Source organism: Delphinapterus leucas, chromosome X, assembly GCF_059928025.1.
Source record: "Delphinapterus leucas isolate spDelLeu-1000000601 "Yukka" chromosome X, BTC_Dleu_Yukka2, whole genome shotgun sequence".
Lineage (NCBI taxonomy): Eukaryota > Metazoa > Chordata > Mammalia > Artiodactyla > Monodontidae > Delphinapterus > Delphinapterus leucas.
This window is the reverse complement of record NC_143150.1, coordinates 63026448-63051748: the sequence shown is the minus strand read 5'-3', so window position 1 is coordinate 63051748 and position 25301 is coordinate 63026448. Positions and strand designations below refer to the sequence as shown.

The 25301-nt window shown below is 35.1% G+C and overlaps 1 pseudogene; it reads left to right on the top strand.

Annotated features, from left to right (window-relative positions):
* The window catches only part of LOC149744258 (transmembrane protein 182-like), a 67376-nt pseudogene that overhangs the window by 8416 nt on the left and 33659 nt on the right, over positions 1–25301 (top strand).

Sequence of the window (25301 nt, the reverse complement as noted above, 5' to 3'; positions counted from 1 at the left end):
GAGAAAGACAAATATCATACAATATCACTTAAATATGGAACTTAAAAAAATGATACAAATGAACTTATTTACAAAACAGAAACTGACTCACAGACTTTGAAAACAAACTTATGGTTGTCAAAGGGGAAATGTGGGAGGTTGAGGGATAAATTAGGAGTTTGGGATTAACATATACACACTACTATATAAAAAATAGATAATCAACAAAGACCTACTGTATAGCACAGGGAACTCTACACAATATTCTGTAATAACCTATATGGTAAAAGAATGTGAAAAACAATAGACATATGTATATGTATAACTGAATCACTTTGCTGTATACCTGAAATGAACACAATATTGTAAATCAACTATACTCCAATATAAAATAAAAATTAAATTATAAAAAGATATAGCCTCAGCTTCAACAATAATATATTTTACAGTAGTTGAAGGTAATACATATTAGGAATATGTATTTAATATTAAAAGCCCAAGATTGTAGGGCAATATTTTCTATATTCATTTGTTTTGCCAAGAAGGCAGCTGTTCATCTGAAACCATCTGAGAAAGATCCTACTTAAGTCAGAAATAAAACCATCCATGTATTTTTTCCAAGATTACATAGTTACCTTAGTAGGTTACCTATTGCATTTCTATATCATCAAAAGTTGCTAACATGGAATTACAGTAAAATAAAAGTGGCAATATAAAGCTTCCAAATTTAGGGCTTTCATTTAATATTTTTAAAACCACTTTGTCTGGATACTATTGATGTAAAAAATGGCTGTACATATTTAATCTATGAAGCTTAAGTAGCTTGGAGATAAGTATACACTCATGAAAGCATCAACACATTCTATACTGTAAAAATATTCATCCCCTCCAAAAATTTTCTTCTGCCCTTTTAATTTTTTAATTAAAAATCATTGCAGTAACATTGGTTTAAAACATTATATAAGTTTAAAGTGTGCAACATTATATTTCAATTTCTGTGTACACTATAACATGCTCACCACCATAAGTTTAATTGCAATCCTTCACCATACAGTTGACACCTTTTTCTATTTCAGCCTCCCCACAGCTCCCTTCCCCTCTGGTAAACACCACTCTCTTTCTCATTTGTTTTTCCGTGGTTATTTTACTTTTTAATTTAAAAATAAATTCCATATGCAACTGAAATCATAGAGAAACTGTCTTTCTCTGTCCGAATTATTTCACTTTAGCATAATACCCTCAAGGTTTATTCATGTTGTTGCAAATGGCAAGATTCATCTTTTTTATGGCTGAGTAGTATTTCATGGCATATACCCTTTCTTTTAACATCTTTATTGGAGTACAATTGCTTTGCAATGTTGTGTTAGTTTCTGCTGTATAACAAAGTGAATCAGCTATATGTATACGTATATTCCCATATACCCTCCTTCTTGTGTCTCCCTCCCATATTCCCTATCACACCCGTCTAAGTGGTCACAAAGCACGGAGTTGATCTCACAGTGCTATGCAGCTGCTTCCCACTAGCTATCAATTTTACATTTGGGAGTGTATTTATGTCAATGCCACTCTCTCACTTTATCCCAGCTTACACTTCCCCATCCCTGTGTCCTCAAGTCCATTCTCTACAACTGCATCTTTATTCCTCTCCTGCCGCTACATTCTTAAGAACCTTTTTCTTTGTTTTTAAGCCTCCATATATTTGTGCTAGCATACAGTATTTCTTTTTCTCTTTCTGACTTCTTTCACTCTGTATGACAGACTCCAGAACCATCCAACTCACTACAAAAAACTCAATTTCGTTTCTTTCTTTGCTGAGTAATATTCCATTGTATATATGTGCCACATCTTCTGTATCCATTCACCTGTTGATGGACACCTAGGTTTCTTCCATGTCCTGGCTATTGTAAATAGAGCTGCAATGAATATTTTGGTACATAACCCTTTTTGAATTATGGTTTTCTCAGGTTATATGCCCAGTAGTGGGATTTCTGAGTCATATGGTAGCTCTATTTTTAGTTTTCTCAGGAACCTCCATACTGTTTTCCATAGTGGGTGTATCAATTTACATTCCCACCAACAGTGCAGGAGGGTTCCCTTTTCTCCACACCCACTTCAGCATTTATTGTTTGTAGATTTTTTGAGGATGGTCATTCTGACCAGTGTGAGGTGATACCTCAGTGTAGTTTTGATTTGCATTTCTCTAATGATTAGTGATGTTGAACATCCTTTCATATGTCCATTGGCAATCTGTATATCTTCTTTGGAGAAATGTCTCTTTAGATCTCCTGCCCAATTTTGGATTGGATTGTTTCTTTTTCTGATATTGAGCTGCATGAGCTGCTTATGTATTTTTGAGATTAATCCTTTGTCAGTTGCTCCATTTGCAAATATATTCTCCCATTCTAAGGATTGTCTTTTCATCTTGTTTATGGCTTCCTTTGCTGTGCAAAAGCTTTTAAGTTTCATTAGGTCCCATTTGTTAATTTTGGTTTTTATTTCCATTTCTCTAGGAGGTGGGTCAAAAAGGATCTTGCTGTTATTTATGTCATAGAGTGTTCTGCCTATGTTTCCCTCTAAGAGTTTTATAGTGTTTGGCCTTATATTTAGGTCTTTAATCCATTTTGCATTTATTTTTGTGTGTGGTGTTAGGGAGTGTTCTAATATTATTCTTTTACATGTAGCTCTCCTGTTTTCCCAGCACCACTTATTGAAGAGGCTGTCTTTTCTCCATTGTATATTCCTCCCTCCTTTATCAAAGATAAGGTGACCATATGTGTGTGGGTTTATTTCTTGGGTTTCTATCTTGTTCCATTGATCTATATTTCTGCTTTTGTGTTGGTGCCATACTGTCTTGATTACTGTATCTTTGTAGTATAGTTTGAAGTCAGGGAGCCTGATTCCTCCAACTCTGTTTCTCTTTCTCAAGACTGCTTTGGCTATTTAGGGTCTTTTGTGTTTCTATACAAGTTGTGCAACTTTTTGTTCTAGTTTTGTGAAAAATGCAATTGGTAGTTTGATAGGGATTGCATTGAATCTGTAGATTGCTTTAGTTAGTATAGTCATTTTTACAGTGTTGATTCTTCCAATCCAAGAATATGGTAAATCTCTCCATCTGTTTGTATGATGTTGAATTAATTTAATCAGTGTCTTTTAATTTTCTGCATGCAGTTTTTTGTCTCCTTAGGTAGGTTTATTCCTAGGTATTTTATCCTTTTTGTTGCAATGGTAAATCTGAGGGTTTCCTTAAATTTTCTTTCAGATTTTCCATCATTAGTGTATAGGAATGCAAGAGATTTCTGTGAATTAATTTTGTCTCCTGCAACTTTACCAAATTCATTGATTAGCTCCAGTATTTTTATGGTAGCATCCTTCGGGTTCTCTATGTATAGTATCATGTCTTCTGCAAACAGTGACAGTTTTATTTCTTCTTTTCTGATTTGGATTCCTTTTATTTATTTTTCTTCTCCTATTGCTGTGGCTACAGCTTCCAAAACTATGTTGAATAATAGTGTTGAGAGTGGGCATCCTTGTCTTCTTCCTGATCTTAGTGGAAATGGTTTCAGTTTTTCAACATTGAGAATGATGTTGGCTGTGGGTTTGTCATATACAGCCTTTATTATGTTGAGGTAAGTTCCCTCTATGCCTACTTTCTGGAGAGTTTTTATCATAAGTGGGTGCTGAATTTTGTCCAAAGGTTTTTCTGCATCTATTGAGATTATCATATGGTTTTTATCCTTCAATTTGTTAATATGGTGTATCACATTGTCTGATTTACGTATATTGAAGAATCCTTTCATTCCTGGGATAAACCCCACTTGGTCATGGCTTATGAACCTTTTAATGTGCTATTGGATTCTGTTTGCTAGTATTTTGTTGAGGAGTTTTGCATCTATGTTCATCAGTGATATTGGCCTGTAGTTTTCTTTTTTTGTGACATCTTTGTCTCTTTTTGGTATCCAGGTGATGGTGGCCTCGGAGAATGTGTTTGGGAGTGTTCCTCCCTCTACTATATTTTGGAAGTGTTTGAGAAGGATAGGTGCTAGCACTTCTCTAAATGTTTGATACGATTTGCCTGTTGAACAATCTGGTCACGGCCTTTTGTTTGTTGGATGGTTTTTAATCAGAGTTTCAATTTCAGTGCTTGTGATTGTTCTCTTTATGTTTTCTATTTCTTCCTGGTTCTGTCTTGGAAAGTTGTGCTTTTCTAAAAATTTGTCCATTTCTTCCAGGTTGTCATTTTTTTGGCATATAGTTGCTTGTAGTAATCTCTCATGATCTTTTATATTTCTGCAGTGTCAGTTGTTACTTTTCCTAATTCTGTTGATTTGAATGTTCTCCCTTTTTTCCTAGATGATTCTGGCTAATTGTTTATCAATTTTGTTTATCTTCTCAAAGAAGAAACTTTTAGTTTATTGACCTTTGCTATCATTTCCTTAATTTCTTTTTCATTTATTTCTGATCTGATCATTATGATTCCTTTCCTTCTGCTAATTCTGGGTTTTGTTTTTTTTTTTTTTTGGTCTTCTTTCTCTAATTTCTTTAGGTGTAAATTTAGGTTGTTTTTTTGAGATTTTTTTTGTTTCTTGAGGTAGGATTGTATTACTATAAACTTCCCTCTTAGAAGTGCTTTTGCAGCATCCCATAGGTTTTGGGTTGTCGTGTTTTCATTGTCCTTTTTTTCTAGGTAGTTTTTGATTTCTTCAGTGGTCTCTTGGTTATTACGTAGTGCATTGTTTAACCTCCATGTGTTTGTAGTTTCTACAGTTTTTTTTCCCTTGTAATTGATATCTAGTCTCATAGCGTTTTGGTCAGGAAAGATACTGGATATGATTTCAAATTTCTTCAATTTTCTGAGACTTCATTTTTGACCCAAGATATGATCCATTCTGGAAAACGTTCCATGAGCACTTGAGAAGAAAGTGTATTCTGTTTTTTTTGTTGGAATGTCCTATAAATATCAATTAAGTCCATCTTCTTTAATGTGTCTTTTAAAGCTTGTGTTTCTTATTTATTTTCACTTTGGATGATATGTCCATTGGTGAAAGTGGGGTGTTAAATTCCCCTATTATAATTGTATACTGTTGATTTCCCCTTTATGACGTTAACATTTGCCTTATGTATTGAGGTGCTCTTACGTTTGGTGCATAAATATTTACAATTTTTATATCTTCTTCTTGGATTTTTCCCTTGATCATTAGGTAGTGTCCTTCTTTGTCTCTTGTAATAGTCTTTATTTTATTTTGCTTATTTTTTTTTTACAAGTGATCAACCTTCACTGACACATCACCTTGCAATGTCCAAAGTTAACATTAGTAGTTACTTGGTATTATTCATTCCATAGGTTTGAACAGATGTAAAATGACATGTATCAAACATTACAGTATCATACAGAATAGTCTCACTGCCCTAACCATCCTCTGTAGTTCAACTATTCATCTCACTCTCTCCCCTAACCCTTGGCAACCACTGATCTTTTAAATTTCTCCATAGTTTCACCCTTTCTAGAATGTCATATAGTTGGAATCATACTATATGTAACCATTTCAGATTGCTTTTGTCCACTTAGTAGTATGCATTTAAGTTTCCTCTATGTCTTTTATTTTTTTTTAATTTTTTAACATCTTTATTGGAATATAATTGCTTTACAATGTTGTGTTAGTTTCTGCTGTATAACCAAGTGAATCTGCTATACATACATACATATATATATATATATATCCACATACCCACTCACTCTTGCATCTCCCTCCCACACTCCCTATATCTCTCTTCTAAGTTGTCACAAAGCACAGGGCTTATCTTCCTGTGCTGTACAGCTTCTTCCCACTAACTATCTATTTTACATTTGATAGCGTATATTTGTCCATGCCTCTCTCTCACTTAAATGTAAATGGCTGACCCTTCCCCCTCCCCGTGTCCTCAAGCCCATTCTCTATATCTGTGTGTTTTTTCCTGTCCTGACCCTAGGTTCCTCAGAACCATCCACCTCACTGTAAATAACTCAGATTCATTTCTTTTTATGGCTAAGTAATATTCCATTGTATGTATGTGTCACATCTTTATCCATTCATCTGTTGATGGACACTTAGGTTGCTTCCATGTCCTTGTTATTAGTCTTTATTTAAAGTCTATTTTCCCTCATATGAGAATTGATATTCCATCTTTCTTTTGATTTACATTTGTGTGTAATATCTTTTTCCATCCGTAACTTTGATTCTGTATGTGTCCCTAGGTCTGAAGTGGGTCTCTTGTAGACAGCACATATATAGGTCTTTTTTTTTGTATCAATTCAGCCAGTCTTTGTCTTTTGTTTGAAGCATTTAATCCATTTACATTTAAGGTAGTTATTGACATGTATGTTCCTATTACCATTTTCTTAATTGTTTTGGGTTTGTTATTGTAGGTCTTTTCCTTCTCTTGTGTTTCCTGCCTAGAGAAGTTCCTTTAGCATTTGTTGTAAAGCTGTTTTTGTGGTGTTGAATTTTCTTAGCTTTTGCTTTTCTGTAAAGGTTTTAATTTATCTGTCAAATCTGAATGAGGTCCTTGCTGGTAGAGTAATCTTGGTTGTAGATTTTCCCTTTCATCACTTTCAATATGTCCTGCCACTCCCTTCTGGCTTGCAGAATTTCTGCTGAAAGATCAGCTCTTAACTTTATGGGGATTCCCTTTTATGTTATTTGTTGCTTTTCCCTTGTTGTGTTTCATTTTTTTTCTTTGTATTTAATTTTGATAGTTAGATTAATATGTGTCTTGGTGTGTTTCTCCTTGGATTTATCCTGTATGGGACTCTTTGCGCTTCCTGGACTTGATTAACTGTTTTCTTTCCCATATTAGGGAAGTTTTCAACTATATTATCTTCAAATATTTTCTCAGTGCCTTTCCTTTTCTCTTCTTCTTCTGGGACTCCCATAATTCAAATGTTGGTGTGTTTAATGTTGTCCCAGAAGTCTCTGAGACTGTCTTCAATTCTTTTCATTTTTTTTCTGTATTCTGCTCTGCAATAGTTTTTCCCACTGTTTTATCTTCCATGTCACTTATCTGTTCTTCTGCCTCAGTTAGTCTGCTATTGATTCCTTCTAGAGAATTTTTAATTTCATTTATTGTGTTGTCATCATTGTTTGTTTGCTCTTAAGTTCTTCTACGTCCTTGTTAAACATTTCTTGTATTTTCTCCATTCTATTTCCAAGATTTTGGATTATCTTTACTATCACAACTCTGAATTCGTTTTCAGGTAGACTGCTTATGTCCTCTTCATTTGTTTGATCTTGTCAGTTTTTTCCCCGCTCCTTCATCTGCTGTGTATTTCTCTGTCTTCTCATTTTATATAACTTCCTGTTTTTCTGTCTCCTCTTTGCAGGCTGCAGATACATAGTTCCCTTTGCTTTTGGTGTCTCCCCCCAGTGTGTAAGTTTGGTTCAGTGACTTGTATAGGCTTCCTTGTGGAGGCAACTGGTGCCTGTGTTCTGGTGGATGAGGCTGGATCTTATCTTTTTGTTGGGTAAGCCCATGTCCGGTGGTGTGATTTGGGGTGTCTGTTAACATATTGTGATTTTACGCAGCCTCTCTGCTAATGGGTGTGGTTGTGTTCCTGTCCTGTTAGTTTTTTGGCATGGGGTGTCCCGCACTGGAGCTTGCTGTTCATTGATTGGAGCTGGTCTTAGGGTTGAGACAGAGATCTCTGGGAGAACTCTTACTGATTTATATTACGTGGGGCTGGTGGTCCAATGTCCTGAACTTGACTTCCCACCTCATTGTCTCAGGCCTGACACCCAGCCAGACCACCAAAACCCTTTCAGCCACACAGCTCAGAAGAAAAGGGAGAAAAATAAATAAATAAAGAAAAAAAGTAATAGTTATTAAAATAAAAAGTACAAGAAATATTATTAAAATAAAAAAATTAAAAAGTAATTTTAAAAAAATGAAGAGAGCAACGAAACCAATAAACAAATCCACCAATGATAACAAGTGCTAAAAAATATACTAAAATAAAAATAAAAATCCAAAAGTAGTTAGTCACATAGAACAAACCCCAAGCCTACAGTTGCTCCCAACATCCACTGCCTCAATTTTGGGATGATTCATTGTCTATTCAGGTATTCCACAAATGTACCTCAAGTTTATTGTGGGGATTTAATCTGCTGCTCCTGAGGCTGCACAGAGAAATTTCCCTTTCTCTTCTTTGTTCACACAGCTCCTGGGGTTCAGCTTTGGATTTGGCCCCACCTCAGAGTGTAGGTTCCCCTCTGGTGTCTGTACTTCACTCAGCCAGGAGGGGGTTAAAGCAGGGGCTGATTAGGCGGCTCTGGCTCACTCAGGCCGGTGGGAGGAAGGGGTACTGAATACAAAGTGGGGCAAGCCTGCAGCAGCAGAGGCTGGTGTGACATTGCAGTCACCTGAGGCATGCCATGTGTTCTCCCGGGGAAATTGTTCCTGGATCATGGGACCCTGACAGTGGCATGCTGCACAGGCTCCCAGGGGGTGGGGTGTGGATAGTGACCTGTGCTTTCACACATGATTCTTGGTGGCTATGGCAGCAGTCTTAGTGTTTCATGGCCATCTCTGGTGTCTGCACTGATAGCTGTGGCTCATGCCCATCTCTGAAGCTCATTTAGGCAGTGTTCTGAATCTCCTCTCCTTGTGAAACAATGGTCTGTTGACTCTTAGGCAGTTCCAGACGTTTTCCCGGACTCCCGCCTTGTTAGCTAGGGTGAACTAGCCCCCTTCAGGCTGTGTTCACGCAGCCAAGCCCAGTCCTCTTCATGGGATCTGACCTCCGAAGACCAAGCCTCAGCTCCCAGCCCCCACCCCCACCCCCGGTGGGTGAACAGACAAGCCTCTCAGGCTGGTGAGTGCTGGTCAGCACTCATCCTCTGTGTGGGAATCTCTCCACTTTGTCCTCTGCACCTCTGTTGCTGTGCTTTTCTCTGTGGCTCTGAAGCTTCCCCTTTGTCCATCCGCCATCTCTCCCAGTGAAGGGGTTTCCTAGTGTGTGGAAACTTTTCCTCCTTCACAGCTGCCTCTCAGAGGTGCAGTTCCCATCCCTATTCTTTTGTCTCTGTGTTTTCTTTTGTCTTTTGCCCTACCCAGATACTTGGGGAGTTTCTTGCCTTTTGGGAAGTCTGAGGTCTTCTGCCAGTGTTCAGTAGGTGTTCTGTAGGAGTTTTTCCACTTGTAGATGCATTTTTGATGTATTTTTGGGGAGGAAGGTGATCGCCACGTCTTACTCCACCATCTTGAAGGTCCTCCCCCCATATCTTCTTTTTTTTCCTAATTAGGGTATATTTGCTTTACAATGTTGTGTTAGTTTCTGCTATACAATGAAGTGGATCAGATATATGTATATATATATGCCTTCCCTATTGAACCTCTGTCCCACCCCCCACATCCCACCCAACTAGGTCACCACAGAGCACTGAGCTCTGTTCCCTGTGCTGTACAGCAAGTTCCAACTAGCTACCTGTTATACACATGGCAGTGCACTTACGTCAATCCCAATCTCCCAGTTCATCCCAACCCCCTCTCCCTCCACATCCACATGTCCATTCTCTATGTCTGCATCTCTATTCCTGCCCTGCAAATTCGTTCATCTGTACCTTTTATGCAAACGGAACAACTAACAAGGGATTAATCTCCAAAATATACAAACAGCTCATGCAGCTCAATATCAAAACAAAACAAAACAAAACCCTCTCAAAAATTGGGTGGAAGACCTAAATAAACATTTCTTCAAAGAAGACATAAGATGGCCAAGAGGCACACGAAAAGATGCTCAACATTACTAATTATTAGAGAATGCAGATCAAAACTACAATGAGGTGTCACTTTACACCATTCAAAACGGCCATCATCAAAAGCTGTGTAGAACAGTATGGAGGTTCTTTAAAAAACTAAAAATAGAACTACTGTATGACCAAGCAATCCCACTACTGTTCATATACCCTGAGAAAACCATAATTCAAAAAGACACCTGAACCCCAATGTTCATTTCAGCACTTTTACAATAGACAGAACATGGAAACAACCTAAATTTCCACTGACAGATGAATGGATAAAGAAGAAGTGATACATATATACAATGGAACATTACTCTAGCATTAAAAGGAATGAAATTGGGTCTTTCGTAGAGATGTAGTTGGACCTAGAGTCTGTCATATAGAGGGAAGTAAGTCAGAAAGAGAAAAACCACCCCATACCTTCTTTATCCATTCATCTATATATGGGCACTTATGTTGTTTCCCTATCTTGACTATTGTAAATAATTCTGCAGTGAACATAGAGGTGCATATATCTTTTTGAATTAGTGTTTTTGTTTCTTCAGGTAAGTACCCAGAAGTGGAAAATCTGAATCACATGATAGTCCTATTCTTAATATTTTGAGGATTTTCCATTTTATTTTCCATAGTGGCTACATCAATTTACATTCCCACCAAGAGTATGATAATTCCCTTTTCTCCACATCCTCACCAACACTTGTTATAGAAATAACAGCAAGTGCCTTTTTTATAATATCAATTCTAATGGGCATGAGGCAATATCTCATTGTGGTCTTGATCTGCATTTCCTTGATGATAAAAGATGTTGAGCACCTTTTAGGTGCCTGTTGGTCATGTGTATGTTTTCTTTGGAAAAAAATGTCTATTCAGCTCTTCTCCCCATTTTTAATCAGGTTGTTTACTTTTTTATTGTTGTTTTATGAGTTTTTATATTTTTCAGATATTAGCCACTTATTAGATATATCATTTGCAAATATATTCTCCCTTTAGGTAGGTTGCCTTTTCATTTTGTTGATGGTTTCCTTTGCTGTGAAGAAGCTTTTTATTTTGATGTAGTCCTATTCATTGATTTTGCTTTTTTTCCCTTGCCTACAGAGATATATCCAGAAAGGTATTGCTAAGACAAATGTCAAAGTGTGTACAACCTATATTTTATTCTAGGAATTTTATGGTTTTGTGTCATACACTGAAGTCTTTAATCTACTTTGAGCTGTGTGTGGTGTCAGAAGGTGGTCTAGTGTCATTCTTTTGCATGTGGCTGTCCAGTTTGCTCAAGACCATTTATTTATTTATTTTTAACATCTTTATTAGAGTATAAATGCTTTACAATGGTGTGTCAGTTTCTGCTTTATAACAAAGTGAATCAGTTATACATATACATATTTCCCCATATCACTTCCCTCTTGCATCTCCCTCCCTCCTACCCTCCTTATCCCACCCCTCTAGGTTGTCACAAAGCACCGAGCTGATGTCCCTGTGCTATGCGGCTGCTTCCCACTAGCTATCTATTTTACATTTGGTAGTGTATATATGTCCATCCCACTCTCTCACTTTCTCCCAGCTTACCCTTCCCCTGCCCCATATCCTCAAATCCATTCTCTAGTATGTCTGTATCTTTATTCTGTAAATTTATTTCTGGCCTGTCTATTCTGTTCCATTGATCTATGGTCTGTTGTTGTGCCAACACCATACTGTTCTCAATTCATAGTATAATTTGAAATTAGGCAGTATGATATCTCCAGCTTTGTTTTTTTTTTTTCACAATCTTTTTGTCTGCTTGGGGTCCTTTGTGGTTCCATTTAAATTTTAAGATTTTATTTTTATTTCAGTGAAGAATGTCATTGGTATTTTGATAGGGATTGCATTGAATCTCTAGATTTCTTTAGGTAATATGGACATTTTAACAATGTTAACTCTTTCAATCCATAAACAGAGAATTTGTTTCCATTTCTTTGCATCTTCAATTTAACAAAGTCTTACAGTTTTCAGTGTACATGTCTTTTACCTCTTTGGTTAAATTTATTCCTACATATTTTACTCATTTTGATGCTATTGTCTATGAGATTGTTTTCTTACTTTCATTTTTCTTTAGTTTTTTAAATTTTTTAATGAAAAGGCAGAGATTTCTGTGTATTGATTTTTTTATCCTGAGACTTTCCTTAATATATGTATTACTTTTAACAGTTTTCAGTGGAATCTTTAGAGTTTTCTGTATATATTATCATGTCATCTGAAAATAGTGACAGTTTTACTTCTTTCTTTCCAATTTGGATGACCTTTATTTCTTTTCTTTTCTAATTGCTGTGACTAAGACGTCCAATATTACACTGAATAAGAATAGCAAGAGGGACATCCTTGTCTTGTTCCTGATCTTAGAGGAAAATCCTTCAGATTTCACCATTGAGTATGATACTAGCTGTGAGCTTGTCATATATAACCTTGATTATTTTGAGATATGTTCGGTCTATACACACTTTGTTGAGCATTTTATCATAAATGCATGTTGAATTTTTCCAAATGTTTTTTTCTGCATCTACCATCCTAGAATCACTAGAATGAATCACCCTTGATCACGGTGGATGATCCTTTTAATGTATTTTTTAATTCTGCTTGCTAGTATTTTGTTGAGAATTTTTGCATCTATGTTCATCAGGTATATTGGCCTGTAGTATTCTTTCTTTATGTTGACCTTCTATAGGTTTGTTGTCAGGGTAATGCTGACCACATAAAATGAGTTTGGAAGCTCTTCCTTTTCTTCCAGTTTATTAGAAGTATTTGGAAAGCATAGATATTAAATCTTTGAATGTTTGGGAAAATTCACCAGTGAAGCCAATGGTCATGGACTTTTGTTTGTTCGGTGATTTCTGATTATCTATTCAATCTCCTTACTAGTAATTGGTCTATTCTTATGTTCTATTTCTATATGAATTAGTCTTGGAAGATTCTAAGTTTTTAGAAATTTATCCTTTTCTTCTGGTTTGTCCAATTTGTTGGGAAATATTCATAGTAGTCTCTTATGAACCTTTGTATATCTGTGCCATGAGTTGTAATATTTCTTTATTTTTTTGATTTATTTGAGTCTCCCCTCTTTTTGTGATGAGTATAGCTAAAAGTTTGTCAATTTGTTGTTTATCTTTTCAGTGAACAATCTCTTAGCTTCATTCATCTTTTATATAGTGTTTTTAGCCGATTTCTTATTTATTTTTGCTTCACCCATGATTACTTTCTTTCTTTCTTTGAGCTGTTTGTTCTTTTTTTCCAGATCCTTTAGGTGTTAAGTTTAATTGTTTATTTGAGATTTCTTTTTTTTTTCCTTGATGTGGGTCTGTATTACTATAAACTTCCCTTTTAGTTCTGCTTTGGCTGCATCCCATATATTTTGGTATGATGCATTTCTGTTTTCATTTGTTGCTAGGTATATTTTGATTTATCTTTTGATTTGTTTCTATAACCCGGTAGTTGTTCAGTAACATGTTTAATCTCTGTGTATTTACAGTTTTCCCTGTTTTCTTCTTATAATTAACTTCTAGTTTCATACCATTATTGTTGTGAAATATGTTTGATATTATTTCAGTCTTTTTAACTTTCTTGAGACTTGTTTTGTGGCCTAACATGTGATCTGTCCTGTAAAATATTACATGTGCACTTGAGAAGTATGTGTATTCTGCTGCTTTTGAATGGGATTTTCTGTATATGTATCTATCAAGTCTTCTACTCTAATGTGTCATTTAAGGCCAATGTTTCTGTATTGGTTTTCTGTTTGGATGACCTATCCATTGATGAATTTGGGTGTTAAAGTCCTCTATTATTATTGTAGCCATGTCAAGTTCTCCATCTAGTTCTGTTAATATTAGCTTTATATTTTTTTGCTGCTATATTGGCTGCATATATATTTATGAATATTATATCTTCTTGCTGGATTGACCTCTCCATCATTAGGTAAAGCCCCTCTTTATCTTTTATTGCATTCTTGATTTTAAAATCTATTTTGTCTGATATGAGTATAGTTACACCCACTTTCTTTTCACTTCCATTTGCATAGAATATCTGTTTCCATACCTTCACTTTGTTCGTCTATGTTATTACTTTTGAAATGAGTCTCTTGCAGGCAGTACATAGATGTGTCTTTTTTTTTTTAAAGTCCATTCAGCCACTTTATGTCTTTTGATTGGAGAATATAGCCCATTTATATTTAAAGTACTTATCAATAAGTATGTTCTTAATGCCACTTTGCCATTGTTTTATGGTTCTTTTTATACTTCTTGGCTTCTGCCATCTTCTCTTGTTCTCTTCCCTCATGGTTTGATGACTTTCTTTACTGTTATGTTTCTATTCCTTTCTCTTTTTCTTTGTGTATTTGCTATAAGTTTTTGCATTGTGGTTACTGTGAAGTTCACATATATTACTCTTTATATATATATTTTATGTTGATAGCAACTTTAATTTGGACAAAATGTAAAATTCGACATTTTACTCCCCCTAGCACATTTTATGGTTTTGATGTCATATTTTACATCTTTTTTATTTTATGTATCCCTTAACAGATTACTGTAATTTTAATTAACTTTATAACATTTTTCTTTTAACCTTAATAGTAGCTATATAAGTGATTAATTCACTATTTTTACTCTATATTTCCCTTTTCAGTGAGATTTTTACTTTTTATGATTTCTTGTTATGAAGAAACACAGCTCACCCCCCCCCATGTTAGTAGGGTAGATGGGGAGTACAATAATGGCATCAATCAGTAGTCCATCTTTAGGGAGAGTTTCAACTATACCCTGCTCCTCCAGTAGATGCCTTTAGATTGCAAATGAGTCTCCTTTACATATAGTCAGACACTTTTCAAACTGCTGTTTTTTTGCTAGGTCTCAGGGTGAGTGAGACTACATGTAAGCCCTTAAAAAGGAGAATCTCCATTTCTTAGAGTATTTTGGGTCTGATGGACATCAGTCCCATTAGTTTTCTAAGCCAGATATTTTGGGGGCTCATCTCTCTTGTGTAGAACCCAGAGGTTGGGGTTGTTTGATGTGGAGCACAAACACCTCCCTCTTCCAGGAGAAGCACCAGACTGGTAAAAATATTTCCCTATTATATGTCACCACATGGGTGTTCAGGTTTTTGGCAAGACTGTGTCTCTGCCTTTCCTGCCCATATCTCTCTTTCTCTCTCACTATATATATATTATATATATATATATATATACATACGTATATATATACATATATAGGTGTGTGTGTGTGTGTGTGTGCATGTGTGTGTGTGTAATGGACAACAAATTTGGAGAGAAAATAGGGATATATAGAATTAAATTTTCTATATATTACTGCAACTAAGTCAGTATAAATTTGAAGTATATTTCAATAAATTGAATGTAAATTGTATGCCCAGAGCAGCCACTAAGGAAATAACTAAAAAAAAAAGGTTAAAAACTACTGAAGGGATATAAATGTTAGACAAGAAAATATCCACTTAATACAAAAAAGACAATAAAGGAGAAATAGAGGAATGGAAAAGACATAAGTTATATAAAAAATTAAAAGCAAATGCCACATAGCACAGGGAGATCAGCTCAGTGCTTTGTGACCACCTAGAGGGGTGGGATAGGGAGGGTGGGAGAGAGATGCAAGAGGGAGGAGAGATGGAGATATAGGTATATGTATAGTTGATTCACTTTGTTATAAAGCAGAAACTAACACACCATTGTAAAGCAATTATACTCCAATAAAAATGTTAAAAAAAGCAAAAGGCAGATATAAACCCAGTAATACCAATGATAACATTAAATACAAATTTAATAAATATAATAAACAACAGGGTTATATAAAGAGCATCCAACTACATGTTGTCTACAGGAAACAAACTTTAGATTCAGAAACAAATATGTTGAAAGAAAAAGGATGGAAAGTGGTGTACTAGGCAAAAACAACCATAAAAGGGTCAGAGTTGCTATACTAATATCAAGCAAATGAGACAATTTTTTTTTACTAGAGATAAAGACAGATATTTCATAATGATAAAAGAGTCCATCTACCAGGAATGTATAACAATTTTAAACATGTATGCAGGGTTTCCCTGGTGACACAATGGTTAAGAATCTGCATGCCAATGCAGGGGACATGGGTTTGATCCCTGGTCTGGGAAGATCCTACATGCCACAGAGCAAGTAAGCCCGTGTGCCACAATTACTGAGCCCGTGTGTCACAACTACTTAAGCCCATCTGCCTAGAGCCTGTGCTTCACAAGAGAAGCCACTGCAATGAGAAGCCCGTGCACTGCATCGAAGAGTAGCCCCTGTTCACTGCAGCTAGAGAAAGCCTGTGCACAGCAACGAAGACCCAATGCAGCCAGAAATAAATAAATAAATTTATTTAAAAAAAACAAACATACAGGCATATAATGACGGAGTCTCAAAATACATGAGGCAAACACAGAATGGAAGAGAGAAGTGTTATATTCAACAGTAATAGAAACTTCAGTAACCCACTTTCAATAATGGCTAGAACAGTGAGGCAGAATATCAATGAGGAGAAAGACCACTTGACTAACACCATAAACTAACTAGATTAAGCAGACATCTGCAGAATATTCCACCCAACAACAGCAGAATACACATTTTTCTAAAGTGCAAATGGAACATTCTCCAGTATAGACCATATGCTAGGTCATACAATCCTCAAAAATGTTAAAAGGATTAAAATCATACTAAGTACTTTTCCCAAACAAAATTGAATGAGATAACAAATATATAGCAAAACCAAATTTGGAAAACTACAAATATGTGGAAATTAAACAACACACATTTTTTTTTTCTGGCCACACCACACAGCTTTCGGGATGTCAATTCCCCAACAAGGTATTGAACCTGAGCCACGACAGTGAAAGCCTAGAATCCTAACCACGAGGCAACCAGGGATCTCCCAACAACATACTTTTTTTTTTTTTTTGTGATATATGGGCCTCTCACTGTTGTGGCCTCTCCCGTTGCAGAGCACAGGCTCCGGACGCGCAGGCTCAGCGGCCATGGCTCACGGGCCTAGCCACTCCGCGGCATGTGGGCTCTTCCTGGACCGGGGCACAAACCCGTGTCCCCTGCATCAGCAGGTGGACTCTCAACCACTGTGCCACCAGGGATGCCCCCAACAGCATACATCTTAATGACCAATTGGTTAAAGAAGAAATTACTTTGTGATGAATGAAAATGAAGACACAGTATGTCCTAAATTGTGGGATACTGCTAGAGGTAAATTTATTGCTATTTTTTAAAGTGCCTTTAAAAAAAATATTGGAGTATACTTGATTTACAATGTTGTGTTAGTTTCAGGTGTACAGCAAAGTGAATCAGTTATATCAATACATATACATATAGCCATTCTTTTTTTAGATTCTTTTCCCATAATAGGCCATTACAGAGTATTGAGTAGAGTTCCCTGTGTTATGCAGAAGGTTCTTATTAGTTATCTATTTTATATATAGTAGTGTATATATGTCAATCCAATTCTCCCAGTTTATCCCTCCCACCCTTATCCCCTGATAACCATAAGTTTGTTTTCTACATCTGTGACTCTACTTTTGTTTTGTAAATAAGTTCATTTGTACCCTTTATTTTTAGATTCCACATATAAGTGATATCATATGATATTTGTCTTTCTGTGTCTGACTTACTTCATTCAGTATGATAATCTCTAGGTCCATCCATGTTGCTGTAAATGGCATTATTTTGTTCTTTTTTATGGCTGAGTAAAATTCCCTTGTATATATGTACTTCATCTTCTTTATCCATTCCTCCGTTGATGGACATTTAACGCAGATGCAAGGAGAGATTTCAGCTCTTCTTCCTTAGTCACATGGCCCTTGGGGCTCAGCTGTGGTTTCAGCCCCTCCTCTGGGTGTATTTCCTATTGGGGAGAGCTATCCATGTCCTCCTGGGATAGTGGGATATGTCCCAGCACCCGCTGATGGATTTCCTAGAAGGGGGCTATCCACATGGATGGACCTAGAGATACTAAGTGAAGTAAGCTAGACAGAGAAAAATAAATATCATATGATATCACTTATTTATGGAATCTAAATAAAAGATACAAATGAAATTATATACAAAATAGAAACAGACCCCCAGACATAGAAAACAAATGTATTCTTACCAAAAGGGAAAGGAGGGGAGAGGAGTGATAAATTATGAGTTTGGAATTAAAATATACACACTACTATATATAAAATAGATAACCAATAAGGGCGTACTGTATAGCACAGGGAACTATACTCAATAATTTGCAATAACCTATAAGAGAAAAGACATATATATATATATATATATATATATATATACGAGTCAAAAAATAGATAACTTGAGCTTCAATTAAATTTTGATATTTTGTGTTGCAAATGAAAAGATAATTAACATAATGGCAGAAAATATTTACAAATTATGTATCTCACAAGGGACTTGTATCCAGAATAATCAAAGAAACCTTAAAATTCAATAATGAAAAGACAAATAACCCAATTAAATTTTTTAAAACAATGAATATATATTTTTCCAAAGAGGATATACAAATGGATAATAAGGACATAAAATATGCTCAACATCATTAACAATCTGGGAAATGAATATCAAAATCACAGTGTAATACAATTTCACACCCACTAAGATGACTATAGAGAAAAGGTAACAAGTGTTAGGGAGGATGTAGAGAAATTGGAACCTTAATACACTACTAAAGGCAATGTAAATTAGGGCAGAAACTTTGGGTAACATTCCCTCTGTTCCTTAAGCCGAACACCTCTATGATAGCTCCTCAAGTGACTCTTTAGCATTATCATTTGTACCTTCTCATCCTCACTTTTGCCACATATTTCTGTGCTCAAATATCCTCCTTTCATTCTGTTGTTTCTAACAGGATGTAATTTCTTATTGTCACCAGTTTAGTCACTTGTCATTGTGTGAGCTCTAATTTGCTCATGACCCTCTTAAAGTGAAGCATCTACCATTAACATAGTACTCCAGATGCATATTACTTTTTTTAATACACTCTCTTTTTTCATGCAGCATAAAATGGCATTACCATTTTGGAATGCCTAAAACACAATTAACTTATATTTATTTTACAGTCAATCCATTGACTTATTTTATTTTTTGCATTATTTTCTGTTTATCTATGTGTTTCCCATTCTGTAGGGTGCAAATGACATTTTGAGATTAAATATAAGACTTTATATTTATACGTGTTAAATTTCACTGTGCTAGGTTCAAAGCATTTTTGAGATCTTTTTTCATTCTGATTCTGTCATCCAATATATTGGTTACCATAACTACAAGCACCTGACATCCATGCAGTTAACTTACTTCCAGATGATTTGGCCTATGTCATATTGTTATATATTATAATTTTTAAGGTTGTGTCTCACACTCCTGTTAATTTGGTTTGTTTCTTAGTTGGAAAATAAAATGAGAATGGTACCACTGTGCATTATTGACAAACAGGTAGCTATGGTTTTTCCCTATAACACTCTATGAACTTTTTGGAAAGTGGAAATCTCCTTACTTCTCTTCCATTGCTGAAATCTAGGTTCTTGTCCCATATATGCCTTTTACTTTCATATATCACGGCCTCTGCCTGTGCCTTATTTTCTATCTAAAATGTTCTTCATCCTACTCTCACTTGATAAACCTATACTCATACTTCAAAGCCAAAGTCAAATTCTATAATTTTTATAATGCCTCCTTGGTACTTCTCAGTTAGTATTAATCTTTCTCCGCTTAGTCACCTAGATGAATATCTTTAGCATATTTTACATCCCTTGAAACAGAGTACAGTTAATTATATTTCCTGGACATGTGTGTTTATTTCCACCATTTGATTGTAATCTCTTTGAAGCTGGAGACTAAATATTCTCCACAGTATCTACCTTACTTATTTTTGATATATAATACATGCTGAATAAGTTAAAGGTGCAGAAAAATATCAAAGGAGACAGGGATATTGAAAAAGGCATTGAATTATAGTTCATATACATGGATTCTGGTTCTCACGTTTTTGTATGTGACCTTTGAGCAAGTTATTTCCCCTCCTCTGTGCCCCACCAATTTATCTACAAGATATTTTCATCTCATTATTCATTGTCCTTGATTACAATATTTCATTAACTTGTCTGTTGCATAAATAATCAGTTTAATTTTCTAGGTGTTCAAATTCAAAATAAGTTATACTTGCTTTTTTGCAGTGAACCAGCTTCATCCCAAGTGCTGTATTCCTGGATATCTCTTTCCTGTGTCAATTACTCTTGGAGCTTTCCCACATCCTTCCTTTGATGCAACTACAGGTGAGTTTTGAAACATATCTCCAGGATTCTTGATGTATATGGCCAAGATATATACTTAACAAAAAATTAGTATTAATGATATCAATGTTTTATGCTAGATTTTGATCTGAATTGGTAATCTCTTCTTATATACTACAGCTACAGAGTAGATTTTACCCAACCACATTATGTGACACTGGATGCTAATAAAATGAAAAGGGAAAGGAAACAAAATTTGAAAATCTGCTAGATACTAAGCATGAAGATGAATCTAATTTCCTTCTAACATGAATCTATAAGCTAGGTATTATTAGCCCCATATTACAGATGAGGAAACTTATTCTCAGAGAGATTAGAAGTTGTAGAACCCGAAATAAGAATCAAGTATTTTTTAATTTCAAAACCTGTAATCTTGATCATTACACTACACTGATACAAGATAGAACTAAGCAAGAGAATTCAAAGGTTTCCATGCAAATCCATGCCAGCAAAATTCAGAAACATATTCCATTTCCATTCCCTAGCACTGGAGGTTAGGTGGAATCATCTTCTTATCTGGAATGTATTACATTTGATTTCTTTAAACCCTTAATTTAGAAATATTTTAACATACACAATAATAAATAGACTTGCATACTAAATAACATTATAAAGCCACATAAAACCAGCACTCAGCTGTAAAAATTATCAGCATTTTGCCAGTCTTTTTTCATTTATTCCTTTCCCCCTCTTTGGGGGAAGCATTTTAAATCAAATCCAAACATCACATTATTTCACCCACAATTACTATAGTTACATTGGATTGTAAACAAACTAAAGAGCAGTCAAGAAGCACATAAGACAACTAATCCACCACTAACAATATATAACAAAGCACTTTCACATGTATTACCTTATTTTACCATCACAAAAGATCTCAAAGGAGCTCTCTGGTACATGGGACTTCAATATGGACATTTTCATGGACATTTTGGGGGCAGTTGAACATACTCTCTTGACCAAGGCATTATTACATGGACTAAAATACAAACAAGTTTTTGTATAGGAAACTATTGCATAGGCTAAAATACAAGTAACACAAGTCATCTAAAATTTTTCTGAGTAATATTCAAAACATACATATTTGCTATTTGAATATCACTCCATTCCTGAGGTTAACCTCATCACCTTTCTTCTAATTCCATCGTTCTATCTGAGGATTGAGAGGTGATGGTGGGGTGAGGTTATGGATGAGTTATTTCATACATTATTTGGTAATAAAAATATAAAAATTTTACATTTTGGTATGGAAATTTTATGGTTGCATCAAAAATGTCCACATTCCAGATAAAAATGCAATTCTCAGTCAAAGAAGATGATGGCAGTTAATACTTATTGAGCACTTACTGTTGGCCAGGCACCAGGTTAAATGATACATGTGTAAATGCATTTAATCCCCAGGCTGAAAAAATGACCATGAAACCACTTACAACAAAATGGCTTGCTTTGTCCTGTGTGTAAGGATAAACAAGGTTTATTATCTACATTTGACCAGAGGTAGGAAATGAGGCACACTGGTATGAAGGGATTTGCTCTGGGCCACAAGGCAAGTACAGGTCAGAACCAATACAAGCATGCAGATCTACTACTCCTAGCAAAGTGTTCTTTCCACTGTTCCATTTCTTAAACAACCTAAGCTAAAGAAAAATACAAGGGGCAGTTTGGTTCAATTTTTTTTTTGGAAACTTTATGGTTTTAAGCTCCAAAGGAAATGCCATAAAAAGGTATTAATACTGAAATAATAATAAATAATAAGCTATCATTTGTTAAACACTCTATGTTCTTACATAAAACTTATCATTCCATCATCACCATTACCCTGAGTTATTATTGTCCCCTTTTAGTTCTGAGACTGAGAAAAGCTAAGTAAATTACCACAGGTTTCTTAGCTTGGAGAAAATTGTACTTTCGGGGGCATGTCAAAAAATTCACAAAAGGCATCATGGTCACCAATAAAAGCAACACATGTAAATAATATTTGTATGGGCATTATATCCTCATACACAAGGAATTTTACATAGTATTTGCTCTTACATGGTGTTCTTTTACTGGAACTGATATTTGAAATGATTGGATGTTTGTTTCATTTTAAGTGATGAATTTTAAATTGTCTTTCATTCTGGGAACCTTAGGGAGGTGAATAAACAAATATGTTGACCTTTTTCTTAGGGTTTAACACTGCCTTTAATGGAAGATTGACAAAAGGGATATTAATTTCTTAGTTACAGTGTTTGAGGAGAGCGCTGCTTCTTTCTGTGCTGATGCTATTTCTGCTGTAGGGATAGCTGCATACTTTAAAATGAAGATGTCGTTGTCACTTACAATCAAGCAAATAGCTAACTACAGCCTTTAATATGAACCTATGTTCCATAATACCAGGAACTTCAAAGCACTTCTTTCAAAAATAGTGGAGGCTAGACTGTGCAAATTCCTTGAAAGAGGTTAAAGGTTCTACATAACTGCAAGATAGAGTAATTATTGTCAGTTTTCACATGTTAGTTCCACTCCCTGATCTGCCCCAAGGTAGCTTCTCAGGCTGATGGCTCTTGATTTAAAACACACTTCAAAGCTCCCAGTTACTAGGACTTGTAAAGATAAAAGAGAGTATCTGAAAGTTGTTTCAGTTCTGGGGTAAAACACTGAAAGCAATAAGACAGAAGAATATGTTTTAAAAATTATAGTTAAAAAGTGCTTACATTCTTTGTTTAAAGAATTGAAAGACTTTCTGGAAAATTAAACTCCACATTTCACTTATTTTTCTGAATGACCCAGATCCATCAAAGGAAATCATTAATTGATCCATTTTACAATTCAGATAATTGCTTTCAGTATTACACTGCAGTTAGTATATATTAGGAATAATCATGTAGAATTTCTTTCTCAGAAGATACATAAGGACTCTCCTAGCAAGGGTAAAATATATGCAATCCTGAGCTCCACAGTCCTTTACTTTGGAGTTTTGGGAAAATAAGGATAGCTCATTTTGCATTTTTAGAATACACTTAACATATATGAAGTACTTGTGAGGGAAGTTTAGTCTGCTCACATATACCTCCTGCACAGGAACACAATCACTCAGAAAGGTTGGTAGAAGGAAAGGAACAATTGCCTGTCAGGAGAGGGATAGGTTGTTAGAAAGAACAGCATGGGTTTAAGTTATACAGATACTGGCAGATGCTGGTAAATTGTGTGTGGGAAGGGAAAGAGGCACAAGGCATGGATAAAGGATTAGGAGTCAGGAATATTTCTTTTTAACTGCTCAATTTGGGGTTCTACTTTATGGTTTAGTTCACATGTGGGAAATCTGTCACAAGTTTTTGAGAATGCTCATAGTCAGATAACTTAAAGCCAGGAAGCATGCTAAAGTTGGAAAAATATTCTGTTGGTCCTTTTAGAATTGAAGCTTAATGAATGCATATGATTCAATGAAGCAAATATCTCTTGAGGCCTACTATATGCTAGCCATTTGTAGGTACTGGGAATGAATAAAAAATAATGTTTGCCCTCAAGTAACTCCAAGCCTATTGGAGGATATAGAAAAGAAAACAGATAACAGTCTAGTGTGATCAATTTCTTTATAAAGCTAAACAAAGGATGCTATGATAGAATATTGAAGGAGCCTCTAACCCATACTATACTAGTAAGGGAAGACTTCTAGTAAGGATTATTTATCTAAATTGTGTTTTCAAAGATGTATAAGGAAAAGTTAGGTGAAGAATGGAAGTCTCTCAGACACTTATACAAATAGCTGTAAAGCTGGAAAACCAAATAAACAATGTATATCACAAATGATAGATTGGTTTCAAGGTTTAATACTAATTTATAGACAACTTCTAACATATCCATTTTCCTTCTTACTCTCCAGTGTACAGAGGCTTCTGGACAATCTTTATTATATAAGGTGTTGGTTTTGGTCTGGCTGGGGGATTTCTGTTTGTGTGTGGTGTGCCCTTTGCCAGTGCTTCATGTTATAAAGTTGGAGGTGGCTTCCTGATGATATTTTCACATTACCTCATAGGGACATATTAGAAAGCTGTGTGTGTGATATTTTAGGCTGACATTACTCTAGGTAAAAATAGAATTTGTAGACCAGAAAAAATGTTTTATATATATAGAAAATTTAATTGACAATGATGTTGGCTCTTTCATACCTGGATATACTCTCTATGCTTCACCATAATATAAAAATAAACTATCCTATACTTTGATTATACAGTTAGGGAATGTACAATTGTTTAGGTATAAACCAATTTGAACTGATCTTAAATTCAACCTTAATTTATCGTCACAAATCCTCTCAAAATGTTAAATAGCTTTTGCATTTTAAATAAATTCTTATCTGTTTAAATTTTGTTGTTGAAACTCTGGTATTTGAATTTTAAATAATTATTTTGTACTTGTAAAATATGGAAAATTATCAAGAATTGGAAAATAAATATCATCCATAAGCTCAAAATATAAAGATAACCAATGTTAATATCTTGTATATCTGTTGAGTGTTTCACTATATACATGTTTATTTTATTTAAAAAATCTGGATATCATACCATATATTAATAGTTTTGTATCTTTTTTGAAAATTAAATCGCATGTAATGATTTGTGTCCAATGTCATTATTAATCTTTGCAACATAATCTTTAAGAGCTGCATATATTCTACCATATATTTCTAGCATAATTCATTAAAGAGTTACCTTATCATTGGGAATTTTGTTTGTTTCTATTTCTTATATTATAAATGCTACAATAAATGTTCTTGTATATTATTTCATGCAACAAGTGTTTATTAAGTGCTTACTATGTATAAGCCACTGTACAAGGAAGGGGTAAACATTGGTGAACAAATCAGGCAAGTTCCCTGGTGCAGGGAATGCATAATCTAGTGAAGAGATAGACAATAACTAAATAAAGAAATAAGTGTATAATTTAAAAATGTAATGAGTCTTATGAAGAAAATGAACAGAATTATAGAGACCAAAGGAGTGGCAGTAAGACTACTTTAGCTAAGGTAGTTGGAGAAAGCACTTAGGAGGTAATATTTACACCTAGACTTGAATGATGAGAAGGAGTCAGACATGGGAACAATGTGTGTGTGTGTGTGTGTGTGTGTGTGTGTCTGTGTGTCTGTGTGTGTGTGTCTTTGTGTGTTTCAGGGAGGAGTGGGGACACAGTGGTTGGTGTGTAGAGAATAGCGTTGCAAGAAAAAAG